Below are 15,812 nucleotides of genomic sequence, written 5' to 3'. Positions count from 1 at the left end.
GCCCTGGAGAAGAACAGCCCTAGGAAGTGATCTCCTTTGGAGAGTGAGTGCCTTCAGTTCCTGGGGGGCCAGAGCAGAAGCCATACACTGAAAATGCCAGGAAGATATTTGTTACCCTGCTCCTTGCTGGAATGGCCTCCTCTTCTACCCTGTCTCTGCCTTGTTTGGCCTTTCTCTGCTTCCCCAGGTTCCGGATCCAAGAGATGGCCCCTGGCCACAGTACTACTCACAAAGGCCTCCAGGTGGCGCTTTAAGCTTATCAGTGCCTGCTTCTTTGGTTTAAAATGCCAAGGCTTACCTAACCTAATACGCAGAGAGTATCTGTACATCATGCAAAATGCTGGGCTGGATGAATCACAAGCTGGAATCAAGATTGCTAGGAAAAATATCAACAACCTCAGATATGCAGATGATACCACTCTAATGGCAGAAAGTAAAGAGGAGCTAAAGAGGCTCTTGATGAGGGTGAAAGAGGAGAGTGAAAAAGCTGGCTTAAAACTCAACATTCAAAAAAATAAGATCATGGCATTTAGCCCCATCACTTCATGGCAAATAGAAGGGGGAAAAGTACAAGCAGTGACAGATTTTAATTTTTTGGGCTCCAAAATCACTGCAGATGGTGACAGCTATGAAATTAAAAGACGTTTGCTCCTTGGAAGGAAAGCTATGACAAAACTAGACAGCATATTAAAAAGCAGAGGTATCACTTTGCTGACAAAGGTCCATATAGTCAAAGCTGTGGTTTTTCCAGTAGTCAAGTATAGGTGTGAGAGTTGGATTATAAAGAAGGCTGAGCACCAAAGAATTGATCCTTTTGAATTGTGGTGCTGGAGAAGACTCTTGAGAGTCCCTTGGACTGCAGGGAGAACAAACCAGTCATTCCTAAAGGAAATGAACCCTGAATATTCATTGAAAGGACTGATGCTGAAGCTGAAGCTCCAATAATTTAGCCACCTGATGTGAAGAGCCAACTTATTGGAAAAGACCCTGATGATGGGAAAGACAAGGAGAAAGGAGAAAGGGGCAGAAGAGGATGAGATGGTTAGATAGCATTACCAATTCAATGGACCTGAATTTGAGCTCTGAGAGATAATGAAAGACAGGGGAGCCTGAATTGCTGCAGTCTATGACGTCTCAAAGAGTCAAACATGACTTAGCAACTGAACAACAACAAGAAGCCTAAGAAAGGCCAATGTGCCCACATCACTGTGGCCTCAACCCCAGCCCCCAGAGCAGCCCGGGACTAGGTCAACCTTGAGTGTGAGTGAGGGGCCACAGCAGTCCTTCTGCTATCAGCAGAATCCCTGGGGAAGTTGTCCCTTTCAAAATCAATCTCAAGGTTTAGGTTAAAGTTGCAAGTTTTAACAAACAAAAATATAGGATGCTCAGTTAAATCTGAATTTCAGATAGCAAATCATTTTTAGAAATTTTGCATATAGATATGTCTCAAATAATGTCTGTGGCAAACTCATACTGAAAAATTATTTGTTGTTTGTCTGAAATTCAAATTTAACTAGGCATCTTATATTCATCTGGCAAGTCTAGGTTTACTTTCATGAGTTTTAGATTTTTTATGTAATACAGGCTTATGCAGTATCTGCCAGGCATGTGTTAGATACAAAAATGAATCAAGTGCAGCTTCTGCATTTAGAGATTAATTTGAGGAAAATATATATTGATAAATATTATAGTACAGTAGACTTAGGAAGCATGGGATAATAGCCATTTGGGTTTTAGTGTTGGCTTTAGTTCAAGCTCTGATTCTGATGTTCACTAGCTGTGTGATCTTAGGCAAGTTAGTTAACTTCTCTGGGTCTCTATTGTTTATTGTAAAAATGGAAATGATACCAACCTCAGGGGATGACCAGGGCAGCTATAGGAAATGGTACACATCTCATGCCTGGCTATAGTAGCAGCTAAATAAATGTTAATTTCCCCTTTATAAAAAAGAAATGCAAAAAAAAAAAAAAAAAGAAATGTAGTGTGAGAGAGAGAGACAAATAAAAGTACCAACAAAGAGCTTTACTTGTTTTGGGAAGGTCTTTACAAAGAATATAATACTCTTTTTTTTGGCTGCGCTGAGTCTTCATTGCTGCGTGCAGGCTTTCTCTAGCTGCCATGAACAGGGGCTGCTCTCTAGTTACGGTGCACGGACTTCTCATTGCAGTGGCTTCTCTTGTTGCAGATCAAGGTCTCTGGGGTGTGCGGGCTTCAGTAGATGTGGCGCACGGGCTTAGTTGCTCAGAGGCATGTGGAATCCTGCCAGACCAGGGATCAAACTGGTGTCCCCTGTATTGGCAGGCAGATTTTCAACCACTGGACTACCAGGGAAGTCCACACTTCACTTTTTATATAAAAATAATAACAGATACTGTTTATTGAATGCCCACAACATGGCAAACACTGTACCAAGCACCTGATAAACAAGATCCCATTGAATCCTTTTGTTAAGTCTCTGAGGTTTTTACTGTTATTATCCCTACTTTACAGATGAAGAAACTGAGTTAAATAGCTTGCCATAGAGTTAGTGAGTGATAGATTTAGTATTTCATCAACTCAAGTTCTTGTAGCTTCCAAAGCATGCCCTAATCTCTGTCTAACGCTGCCTTTCCACACCTCAGCCTTTGACATTTGAGGAGGGGATCTCTACAAGGAGAAGCCCAGCTTGTGTCCATCGAGCTGCAGAAACAGGGGATGCAGATGCAAATGCTGGGGCAGACAAAAGAGTGAGTCCTGGGAGACACATGCAGTTCTACGTTCATTGCAGCACTGTTTACAATAGCCAGGACTTGGAAACAACCTATTAATAAATGTCCATCAACAGATGAATGAATAAAGAAGATGTAACACATATGTGTGTGTATATATATACACACACATATACGTATATGTGTGTATATATACACACACATATTGAATAGGAAATGGCAACCCACCCCACTATTCTTGCCTGGACAATTTCACAGACAGAGGATACTGGCAGGTTACAGTCCAAGGGATTGCAAAGAGTCAGACACAATTGAGTATGCACACACACACACACACACACACACACACACAATATATTACTCAGCCATAGAAAAGAATGAAATAATGCCATTTGCAGCTACATGGATGGACCTAGAGATTATCATACTGAGTGAAGTCAGACAGAGAAAGAGAAATATCATATGATATTGGTTATACGTGGAACCTAACATATGACACAAATGAACTTATCTATAACACAGAAATAGAGTTACAGATATAGACAACAAACTTATTGTAACCAGGGGGTGAGGGAAGGGATAAATTGGGAGATTGGATTGACATGTATACATATATACACAAAACTACATATACTACTATACACAAAACAGATAACTAATAAGGATCTACTGTATAGCATAGCGTACTCTACTCAATATTCTGTAAAGGTCTATATGGGAAAAGAATGGTCTATATGGGAAATGAGTGGATATATGTACATGTATAACTGATTCACTTTGCTGTACACTTGAAAGTAACACAATGTCGTGAATCAACAACACTCCAATAAAAAAAAAATTAAGAAAAAAATCTGTTGGGGCCTGGAGGCCACCTCAGACACATCCAAGTTAATCCAAGCCTTTATCACCCACCTGATCTTCATGGTGGCATTTTCCACAAAAGAAAGGTGACATCTTGCAATCTAAGCCACTGCTCTAAAGGTGCTGTTTATTCTGGATAGAGTGGGTCATTAATGTTCACACGAGGTTTGTCTTAAGACCTTTGCAAATTCCAAATTTGTATATTTGACCTTATATGATGTAACAGGATATAACTGAGGGGGAGAATCAAATGACCTTTTGAACCGAATAAGAGTTTGGTTACTATTGATAGTTACCATTTATTGGGTATTTACTGTATTTTGAGTACTGCCGGGCATTTTTTATATGTTATCTCATTTAACCATCACGACTACAAATGAGGAAAACCACGGCCCAAGGTCACATCAAAAAGGAATTATTGGACCCAAGGCTTGTGCAGCTCCAGCAGGGAGAAGGATTAGATTCGCTCTCTAAATAAGGTCACTTCAAGTCTAGTGATTAAAATTCATTCCTCAACAAAATTACACGTTGCTTTCACAAGCCTCTGTACATTTTAAAGGCATGTCAAGGGTATCATATATCTGGGCATCAGTCCTATTTGAATGCCCTATTCCACTTTTGTGTGCTAAGTCGCTTCAGTCACGTCCGACTCTTTGTGACCCCACGGACTGTAGCACACCAGGCTCCTCTGTCCCTGGGATTCTCCAAGCAAGAATACTGGAGTGGGTTGCCATTTCCTTCTCCAGGGGATCTTCCCGACCCAGAGATCAGAACCCCATCTCTTAACATCTCCTGCATGGGCAGGTGGGTTCTTTTCCACTAGAGCCGCCTGGGGAGTGAAAGTGAAAGTGGCTTAGTCATGCCATGTTCTTTGTGACCCAATGGACTGTATAGTACACCTGGGAAGTATCAGAAGAATAATGAACACTGTTGGTAACAATGACCAGAATCACAGCTCCTCTCTGCCCCTACTTCACAACCAGGGCAGGCCTGCAAGTGCCAATCTAAAATCTAGCTCCCCCACCAGCTAGAGTTGACCCACTTTCTCAGACTCCCTCCACCACCTGGCTTCCCCAGTCACCCTGGTCAAAGTACAAAAGGTTAAATTGTTTTTCACTTGCTTGGCTGTTTTCAGTCCCATGTGAAGTGCTGAGAATATAAAGGTAAATAAGATATGGTCTCTGCGAGTGAGGACCTCCAGCAAGGACCTCCAGAACGAGCCTGATAACATAAGGTGATGAGGAGCCATGACAAAGAAAGGACCTGCTACCAAAAAGAACATATCAGTTGTCTGGACAAGGTCCCTGACAGTGTCACAGAGGAGATGACACTACAGCTGGTCTTGGAGAATGAGTGGGACTTCACAGAATGAAGGGCAAGGGAGATTCCAAGTGGGATGACCCCGATAACACTTGCTTGGCTGTGAAACAGAACTGCTTTCTTGAACAACTACAAGTCCTTGCTCTTTGGGGCTATGTATAGTGGGAAGTAGTGAGGTTGAGGGCACCAAAAGAGTGGAAAATGAAGTGGAAATGGTTAGTAGGAGCCAGATTATAATAGAACTTCTCTACCATGTGAAAAGTCTGAACTTTTATCCTTCAAGCCAGTGTTTCTCAAACTTTCCACTAATGTACCCCATAAGGCAGATTTGAGAGTTCAGGCTTAGTGGTGTCTTGAGTTCAAACTCTCTTTAAATGTCTTATCTTTAAAAGTATGTGATTCTTGCACTCTACTCCATTGTATGTCTGTTTTTAAAATATTTTAAGATGTTGTCCCAAATCTGTAAATAAAATTTAAGCTTGAGGAAGACATAACTATTATACAGCTCCTTGTTATGTTTCTTTACAAGACTCCCCCATGCCCAGGAGTTGCTTCACCCAGTTTGAGAAGGGCAGCCATAGGGATTTAAGCAGAAGAGTTATGTTGATAAGATTTCTCTTCTAGAAAGAGACTTTTAGCAGTGCTGTTGAGGATGGATCAAGGAGGGAGACACTAGAGGCATAAAGACCAGGTGGAAGTTCTGCAGTAACCCAAGCAAGAGATGATAAGGTGATGGAGATTAATAAGGGGAACAGAAATGAGAGTCATTTTAAAATGAAATCAGGGCTGCCCTTGTGGTTCAGAAGTTAAGACTTCACTGGTCAACCACCTGTAAAAGAATGAAACTAGAACACTTTCTAACACCATACACAAAAATAAACTCAAAATGGATTAAAGATCTAAATGTAAGACCAGAAACTATAAAACTCCTAGAGGAGAGCATAGGCAAAACACTCTCCGACATAAATCACAGCAGGATCCTCTATGACCCACATCCCAGAATATTAGAAACAAAAGCAAAAATAAACAAATGAGACCTAATGAAACTTAAAAGCTTTTGCACAACAAAGGAAACTATAAGCAAGGTGAAAAGACAGCCCTCAGATTGGGAGAAAATAATAGCAAACAAAGCAACAGACAAAGGATTAATCTCAAAAATATACAAGCAACTCCTCCAGCTCAACTCCAGAAAAATAAATGACCCAATCAAAAAATGGGCCAAAGAACTAAACAGACATTTCTCCAAGGAAGACATACAGATGGCAAAAAAAACACATGAAAAGATGCTCAACATCACTCATTATCAGAGAAATGCAAATCAAAACCACAATGAGGTACCATTACACGCCAGTCAGGGTGGCTGCTATCCAAAAGTCTACAAGCAATAAATGCTGGAGAGGGTGTGGAGAAAAGGGAACCCTCTTACACTGTTGGTGGGAATGCAAATTAGTACAGTTACTGTGGAAAACAGTGTGGAGATTTCTTAAAAAGCTGGAAATAGAACTGCCATATGACCCAGCAATCCCACTTCTGGGCATACACACGGAGGAAATCAGGTCTGAAAGAGACACATGCACCCCAATGTTCATCGCAGCACTGTTTATAATAGCCAGGACATGGAAGCAACCTAGATGCCCATCAGCAGACGAATGGATGAGGAAGCTGTGGTACATATACACCATGGAATATTACTCAGCCATTAAAAAGAATTCATTTGAATCAGTTCTAATGAGATGGATGAAACTGGAGCCCATTATACAGAGCGAAGTAAGCCAGAAAGATAAAGACCATTACAGTATTCTAACACATATATATGGAATTTAGAAAGATGGTAACAATAACCCTATATGCAAAACAGAAAAAGAGACTCAGATGTATAGAACAGACTTGTGGACTCTGTGGGAGAAGGCGAGGGTGGGATGTTTCAAGAGAACAGCATCGAAACATGTATATTATCTAGGGTGAAACAGATCACCAGCCCAGGTTGGATGCATGAGATAAGTGCTCGGGCCTGGTGTACTGGGAAGACCCAGAAGGATCGGGTGGAGAGGGAGGGGGGAGGGGGGACTGGGATGGGGAATACATGTAAATCCATGGCTAATTCATTTCAATGTAGGACAAAAACCACTGCAATGTTGTAAAGTAATTAGCCTCCAACTAATAAAAATAAATGGAAAAAAAAAAGAAGTTAAGACTTCATACTTCCATTGCAGAGGCGCAGGTTCAATACCTGATCAGAAACTAAGATCCCACATGCAGCGCAGTGCAGCCAAAAAAGAATATATATATATATATATATATATACATATACACACATATATATATCTGTGAAAGTGCTGCACTCAATGTGTCAGCAAATTTGGAAAACTCAGCAGTGGTCACAGGACTGGAAAATGTCAGTTTTCATTCCAATCCCAAAAAAGGCAATGCCAAAGAATGCTCAAACTACTATACAACTGCACTCATCTTGCATGCTAGTAAAGTAATACTCAAAATTCTGCAAGCCAGGTTTTACCAATACGTGAACCGTGAACTTCCAAATGTTCAAACTGGTTTTAGAAAAGGCAGAGGAACCAGAGATCAAATTGCCAACATCTGTTGGATCATTGAAATAGCAAGAGAGTTCCAGAAAAACATCTATTTCTGCTTTATCAACTATGCCAAAGCCTTTGACTGTGTGAATCACAACAAACTGTGGAAAATTCTGAAAGAGATGGGAATACCAGACCACCTGACCTACCTCTTGAGAAATCTGTATGCAGGTCAGGGAGCAACAGTTATAACTGGACATGGAACAACAGACTGGTTCCAAATAGGAAAAGGAGTATGTCAAGGCTGTACATTGTCACCCTGCTTATTTAACTTATATGCAGAGTACATCATGAGAAACGCTGGGCTGGATGAAGCACAAGTTGGAATCAAGATTGCCTGGAGAAATATCAATAACCTCAGATATGCAGCTGATACCACCCTTATGGCAGAAAGTGAAGAAGAGCTAAAGAGCTTCTTGATGAAAGGGAAAGAGGAGAGTGAAAAATTTGGCTTAAAGCTCAACATTCAGAAAACTAAGATCATGGCATCTAGTCCCATCACTTCATGGCAAGTAGATCGGGAAACAGTGGAAACGGTGGCAGACTTTATTTTTCTGGGCTCCAAAATCACTGCAGATGGTGATTGCAGACACTTACTCCTTGGAAGGAAAGTTATGACCAACCTAGACAGCATATTAAAAAGCAGAGACATTACTTTGCCAACAAAGGTCCATCTAGTCAAGGCTATGGTTTTTCCAGTAGACATGTATGGATGTGAGAGTTGGACTATAAAGAAAGCTGAGTGCCAAAGAATTGATGCTTTTGAACTGCGATGTTGGAGAAGACTCTTGAGAGTCCCTTGGACTACAAGGAGATCCAACCAGTCCCTCCTAAAGGAGATCAGTCCTGGGTATTCACTGGAAGGACTGATGTTGAAGCTGAAACTCCAATACTTTGGCCACCTGATGGGAAGAGCTGACTCATTTGAAAAGACCCTGATGCTGGGAAAGATTGAGGGCAGGAAGAGAAGGGGATGACAGAGGATGAGATGGCTGGATGGCATTACTGACTCAATGGACATGAGTTTGAGTAAACTCCGGGAGTTGGTGATGGACAGGCAGGCCTGGCGTGCTGCAGTTCATGGGGTCACAAAGAGTCGGACATGACTGAGCGACTGAACTGAACTGAACTGATATATACATATATATATAATAGAATTAATAGTATTGGAAAATGGTTCTGGTGTAGGGAGTCGGGGAGAAGATGTGGGTTAAGACCACCCTCAGGTTTTTCTTGAATAGTGATGTCATTAACAATAATAGGGAATATAGGGAAGTTGGGGTTTTGAGGGAGGAAGGGTAAATAAATATAACTTAAGCCCACTGAGTTTGAGATGACTGTGGGACACAGGGTTGAAGGTGTCTAGAAGGCAATTATATATATATATATATATATATATATATATATATATATAGAGAGAGAGAGAGAGAGAGAGAGAGAGTTATCACAGCTGGAAGGGCTGATGGGGATGAAGATACAAATTCAGAAGTCACAGGAATAGCTGAAGCCACTCAGGAAGTATGTATAGAGGACGGAGAAAAGGAAATGAGATGGAAATTTCAAGGATGGTTAAGGGCAGATTTTGGGAGCAAGGAAAAATGGAAAAAGAGAAGAAACGTCAAAAAGTCAAGAGGACTCAAGACACTCTGGTGAATGGCCAATTCCAGGGCTGAGGGAGGGAAAGTACAAGATGAGCCTGGAACATCTTGTGTCCAAAAGCAAGGGAATGTTCAAAGAATGCTGGGGACAAATCCAAAGGATACAGGAGCCAACTTGAAGTTTCTTCCATTAGACAAATCTGTGACAAATTCAACATCAAAACACATAAGAAGAAAGGATTGTAATCCACCGGGGGAAACAAATCCCTGTCAACACCGATATAAGTAAATAAATGGGAGTGGGTCTGAGCCCTAAACCAGAAACTGGCAACATGTGTCCATTGGATTTCAGAATCACTAGGAACTAGTAACTGCTGTGTGTGCAGTCTGTTTTTCTTCTTTTTGAAATGATAATGTCCATAGCAATTATCCTATGTCTGTGCCACTAGTATATGCTGGGGACATTAAGGCAGATGATGCTTCTCTACTTCAGAGGTTTTTAAATCAAGGGGACTGGTACTCAAGGAGTGATACCAAGAATTGGACCTGAAGAGCCAAACCCACATTGAGCCCTGAGTTAGATGATGAGATCCTAGACTTCAAGTTGGTGCTGTCATGGAATGAGACGTGGGGGTCTTGAGGTAAGTGATGAGTGTATTTTGCATTGAGTGGGGTGTTAATTCTTGTCATTAAATGGTAGGGTGTGGCAGATGGCATTTTCCAAAGATGATTCAACAATATCTCTCATCCACATGCTCTTATTATGTGACTTGGACATTGCTTCCATTGAGAGGTAGGGTTTATGTTCCCTTTCTTTATTATTAGATAGATATGGTAGAAGTGATGTCTGAGGCCAGGTTATAAGAAGGGATGCAGCTTATCTCTCACTATAATATTCACCCTTGAAACCTACAGCTACCAAATATGTAGTGAGAAAGCCAGCTCCGAGACAACATAGAGAGGGTTGTCTAGCCAGCCCCCTGTAGTTTAATTTCCAGCTGCCATCTGGACTGGAACCACCCAGCTGAGCCCTTCCTGAATTCCCATCCCACACAAACAGAGATAATGAAATGGTTGTTGTTTTAAACTCCTAAATTAAAGTGATTTGTTTTTCAGCAATGGATAACTGGCACATGGGAAAAATGTGGAGAATCTGGGTGAAGGGTATACAGAAACTGTAGAATGGTCCTTTATGCCACGTGTGATGAATGGGTGGAGTTACTAGAATCACAATCTCTTCTCAGGATTACTCACGGCCATCTGTACCACCCAAGTCCACATCTACAACCATAGAGATGAGCTGGAACTTCAGAATGGAGAAACAAAATAAACTGAGTCTGAAAATTTCTCCTTTGTCTTTGTGGCACCCAGATACCCTTTAGATACAGCTAGGAACAGCTTCAAGTCTGCAACTCTGTGGCTAGGAAAAAGTTTCCTCTTTCTAGAACATTTTCCTGTCCCAATGCCCTGATTTGTCCTGGGAATTACCCTCTACAAGAAACCCTCTCCTTTCTGAGAATTGCCTTGGATGGGCGGAGACAGTCTTGACTCACCATATGTTGTGTCTCTCTCTTTTACTACTCACTTTGTTTGTAGTCGGCTGCCTTCTCCTTCTCCCCTGAGAAAATGGACTTAGTCAGAGTGCTTTGACACCCATAGTCCTGGGGTGGAATCTCTGGGAGTTATACAGGGAGACTCAGAAAAGAATGCTTGCCTATGAATTCTTACTTCTGAGTCATTCGAAGAGAATGCAGCATGTCAACAAGCCCAGCAGAATCCAATGATCTTCACCAAGAGTGCTCAATTTCAGCTGGGTTAGGAATGGCAGAATAGTAAGGCATGAAGAGCCTGCACTGATTATAGAGGGTGATGAGAGTCATTGAAGGTCAGTACTGTGTGAGAAAAGCTATTTAGTGGAAACATTAGGGAGGGTGTAGAAGGGAGACTAGCTACAGGTGAGAAACCAGGAAACAGAGAATGCCAGTTCAATTAATAGATGACTGGAGTTTTGGCACAAAGATGAAGAGCGAAAGGAGTGAGAGAGGAGTGTAATGGTAGCAGTAGAACTTAAAGATCAAATATGTGTAGGACTTCCCTGGTGGTCCAGTGGTTAAGATTCTGCCCTTTCACTGGAGGGGACATGGATTTGATTCCTAGTTAGGTAAGTTCTGCATGCCACAAGGTGTGGCCAAAAAAAAAAAAAAAAGACTAAATATGTGTAAAGATAAGGAAAATGTTGATGGAGACTCTGAGGCAGTTAGGCCAGAGAAAGTAAGAAAGAATTTTTAAGTTTTATAATCTTTTGATTCCTTTCACCCATTTATTTGGGGTCAAAGAAAATCTTTGCAGAAACTTTGAAGAAAACCTTTGTCTTCACTTGATCCAATTCCATAAACACTTACTGTTTGTTTCACATTCAGTGCTAGATGCTGAGGGAGCAGGTGAATAAGACAGAATTCCTGCCCACAAGGGGCACACAGTCTGACTGAAGAGACACACGCAAATGAAGGTCAACACTATAAGATGTGTGTCATGAAAGGAGGTATGTACAAAATGCATACAGAGGTGACCTTAAGATACCCATGGGAGTCAGGGCTGAGCGAGGGAGACCCAGAAGTAATTTGCACAAAGAGAACCAAGCTGAGGACATCACAAACAGGTGAGCATAGGGAGCCTGGGGCAGAGCACTGGAGGACAATGATAGTAGGTGTGGAAGGATCTAGAAGAACTGGGGAGATCCACAAAAACTGACCTAGAACAGGGAATTTAGGAACACCAATGAATATATCAGAGGGAGCTAGTTATGAGGGGGTAGAATCTAAACCAGCTAGTAGGCAAGATGAAGAAACAGGATTCGTTTTTACAAATGCATTGGGAGAGAGACAATAAGCTTGGTAAAAAAAAAAAAAAGAAAGAAAGAAAAAGAAAAAAAACGTGCATAGACGATTTTGTTAGTTCCATTTGGGGGGTAAAAGTACTGACTTTCTGGTAAGAGACGGAAAGGAATGTTTAGCACAAGTAAAGGAAAATTGAATTTGGATATTAGAGTAACACACTGCTATTGAAAAGCATAAACCAAGAGAGGAAAGAAAATCCAACCTTAGCACTCTCATGTCGCTGAAAAAGAAGAAATATTCTCTTTCTCCTTTGCAGTAGCCGTGAGACAGATAAGAATCCGTCATCTGGCTACTATGGAATCAGGTTTAAGTGCTTGTTCCTTCCGTCCTCAGTTAGGGCGAAGGAATTGTTACCCTGTTGCTAAGGAAAAAGGAAGGGGCTGTTCCCGGTTGCCATGGTGACAAGGTGAGCGCGTTCCCTCGATACCGCCGTAAATTTATGAGACGGTGGCCTCTCCTTGTTGCTGTGGCAACTTAGAAGGGCTGTTCTCGTCGCCCCCCACCCCCCACCCCACCTCCCGTCGCCGTTGCTAAGACAAGGTGGAGGTACGGGCTCTCCTTCCTTCGCCAACCAGTTGCCTTGGAGACGGCGGGTGCCCTGGCCCCGCCCCGCTCGGACTGACAGCGGTGGCCGCATCGCGCCTGCGCAGTGCTCTCTTCCCCCGCAGTCTGTGCGTTGAAGCCGGAGACCGCGGCGGCCTCTACTAGGACCCTCCGCCCCGGAGCCGCCGGCCGGAGCCGCAGCCTCAGCCGCAGCGTCCCCCCCTCCCACCGCCTGCCCCCCTCCCCCGCCGCCTCTGCCGGAGCCACCTCGCGCACTGTGAGTCCGGGCCGAGGCGACCGACGCCGTGGGGCTGAGTCAGCGGGAGGCCCGGGCCCGGGCTGGGGGAGGGGAACCGAGCTGCCCCCTTCGCCTCCCGAACCGCGCCCCCGCGCCCCCCAACCGCATCTCCCCCACGCCCGCGCCTCCCTTCCTCCATTCCACTCTCCCGGGCTCCCCGTGGCCTCGGCGGTCAGGCCTCCCCTTTTCTCCCTCCAGACCCACCTGGGGGTTTCTTCACCGCGAGATGCGGCGCTACCGCACCTCCGCTCTGGACAGATTCCACCCCCCGCCCCCCCCCCAAAAAAAAAACACTGCCTCCCGTTCGCCCTTGTCCCTTCTCCTTACTCCTCTTGGGCCTGACATCTCCGGCCTCCCCGGTTTTCCCGTGATATGCCAGAAAAAGAGTGACAAGGGAGGGCAGACTTGGGGGAGGGGGGGACATTGTGCCTGCCCAAACCTCGGGGCCTCAGGTTTCCTACCCACATGCTCCTACCCCGGCTGGCGTGGGGAGGCAGGTCTGGACAGTTCTCACTAGCTGCTGATTGCGTGTGGGGCTTTCCGGCCCCATCACCGTGATCAGCTACTGTTCAGTGAACACCCGCCGGTGCACGGTGGCCTTCCAGTGGGCTGAGCTCTGGCTTTGGCGGGCGCGGTTGAGAGGGACTGGAGGGAGGGGGAAGAAAGGTTGCGTTTGGGAGCTGAAGTTCCTGCGCTTCCAGTGTGATGTTGTGAATAAGCATCTTGCAGTACTCTAAAATGCTTTTCCTCACTTCACCGGCCCCCACGCCCCCGCAGTACAACCTGCTGTAATAATGGGAGGTTTGGAAACAGGCCTGATATCCATAGCAAGTGCTTACTGTTTGTACGTTGAAGGGTTGTGGCAGGACTTGATCTTTAATACCTATAACTTCCAAGGGATAGCCAACTGGGTGAGTGAGTCTGAGTTTTCAGGTAAGGTGCAGAGCTGACAAGGAAGAAGAAAACTGAGGTTTCTCGCTGGTATTGGTCTGAGGCTTGCACCCCCTCCTTGCTGCAGCTGTGAGTCTCTCTGGGGGCTGTCACCTGATAGGGGTTCTAGCATATGTGAACAATTCCTCGGGGTTATGTTTGCTACCCATCCACCTGCCCATCATGCATTCCCTGATCTTGGAACAGAGGAGGAGCCCAAATTGTTTTCTTTTCCGGGAGAAATAGGGCTGAAGTCAGAGTTGGTGCCCATAGCCAAAAGCTCTTAATCAACGTGCCTCAACTCGAAGGCTCCTAACTACTTACTGTGTGTACCTCATTGTCAACTTCCTTTGATTCTTTTTTTTTTTTTTTTTTTGGCTTTCAGTATTTTAGTGTACTGTCAGAAACTATGTCTAAATATCAGCCAGTTAAACTGTAGAAGCAGCTCAGGTTTTATTGACTTCAGGCTCAAAAAGAGTAGATGGTTCGGTTCTAAAAAGCATGCCGAAGGACACACAGATTTGGAGTTTCTGGCTTGCAAACAGTGAGGAATAACAATTTAGCTCCTTGACTTTGCTCAATCATGGCCTATTGGCAGCCTCCTCCGAGCCACTCCCCACCCCCATGCCCATCAGATTAGTTTACAGTAGCAAGGACGGCTGTCGCCCTAGTTTTAAACATAGAGATGAAGTTCAGGAAGACTACTGCCTCCATGTAGCAGTGCAGTTTCTTCTGTTTCAAATGCCAGTCTGGGGTTTGGCGGGATGCACCTGCCTGTGGGCCGATGGGAACCATGGGGCCTGAGCGTTAACATTCCTTCTGTGTGGTCCGCTCTCTGTCGCATAGCTCACCGAAATACCCGGGCAGGGCCGGAGCAGACAGCTGTGCTGGAGAGCTGCTCCTCCTGGGTTGAGTGTATTTTGGGAATCAGCGATATTTACTGGGGTGGAGGGTGGTGAACTAAGAAGCAAGAAAATGTGTCAAGGCTAGATAGATCTGGAGGGTGTGAGTAAAATGTTCCCTTTGCAATTTGCCGTGGGATAGGACATTTTCAGAGCATCCCAGTGGTTTTTATATGGGTTAATTTGCCTTTGAAATCCATACCAGCATTTTATGAGATAATGATGGAATGCCTTTTAAACTGCTGCTCTTGGGAAACTAAAATACCGATGTCTTATATGTTGCCTATTCAGTTGTCACTGAGTGTAATTGTTAGGATCATGGAGAGGGACATGATTTGAACCAAATTAGACCTAAGTCTGTGTGGTCTGTATTTTACTTTTACAGCACTACATTTCCTTGATTCTAAGACACACTGCCAATTTACCAGCAGCTTTTAGGTAAATTCATTTAACACTACCAGATCAAAATATATATGTTGAATTTAAGGTGCATCCTAATTTCAGAAACATTAAAATATCCGGGAAGTGGCAAGACTTGAAAGGAAGGAATTGCATCTTAGAACCGAGAATGATTATTTATAATATTCCTGGGTATCTGATTGTCCTGAGAATGCATGCATTGTGAGGAAGGATTTCCTTAAGTCCTTTCTGTAAGCCCACCTACTTTTTGGAGTTATGTGTGTAAGATGATTGACTGAAGTTAGGCATGGCAGTTAGCTGTTGAACAGAAGAAAGTTCCTATGTAGGAATCTAATGCAAGGCCTCCATATAGTACCCTCCAGAAGCTGAGCCAACTAGCTGGCAGCAAACATCTTATGAGCTATACCTGAAATAGCCAAGTAACATCTCTCAGAAGCTGAACAGAAAGTGTAATTTTTCTGAGCCAGAATCATCTGATTTGTTTACAGATACATTTGTAAAGATCCTAAGAAACATGTCCTCCTCCCATAGGACATTAGAAGTAGAGAGGACTTCAGATGATTCAGTATTCTCATTTCCAGATTTTGACATGGGACACCAAGAGTTAGTGATTTGCCTGAGGTCACCCAACTAATATAAAAAGTATGTGAAAACACTTTGTCAACTGTATAAAAGCATGCAAATTAACATTAGTAGTTATTAGTGGCTGAGTCAGGATTAGCACCCAGATTGCCAGTCTAGGGC

At 43.6% G+C, this 15,812-nt stretch overlaps 1 protein-coding gene across 2 annotated transcripts in view; it reads left to right on the top strand.

Moving 5' to 3' along the window:
• The first annotated feature begins 12,616 nt into the window (after nt 1-12,616).
• The window catches only part of MAPRE3 (microtubule associated protein RP/EB family member 3), a 56,516-nt gene continuing 53,320 nt past the window's right edge, over nt 12,617-15,812 (top strand). Inside the window, exon 1 of one of the 2 annotated variants that reach the window (XM_020886317.2) lies at nt 12,617-12,795. The gene's annotated coding sequence lies outside the window, so the exon portion shown is untranslated. The remainder of the gene's footprint in view (nt 12,796-15,812) is intronic. The other variant, XM_020886313.2, reaches the window with a different exon arrangement.

Source organism: Odocoileus virginianus, chromosome 2 (genome assembly GCF_023699985.2).
Source record: "Odocoileus virginianus isolate 20LAN1187 ecotype Illinois chromosome 2, Ovbor_1.2, whole genome shotgun sequence".
Classification (NCBI taxonomy): Eukaryota; Metazoa; Chordata; class Mammalia; order Artiodactyla; family Cervidae; genus Odocoileus; species Odocoileus virginianus.
The sequence above is the reverse complement of the archived record's forward strand: the minus strand, read 5'-3'. Positions and strand labels throughout refer to the sequence as shown.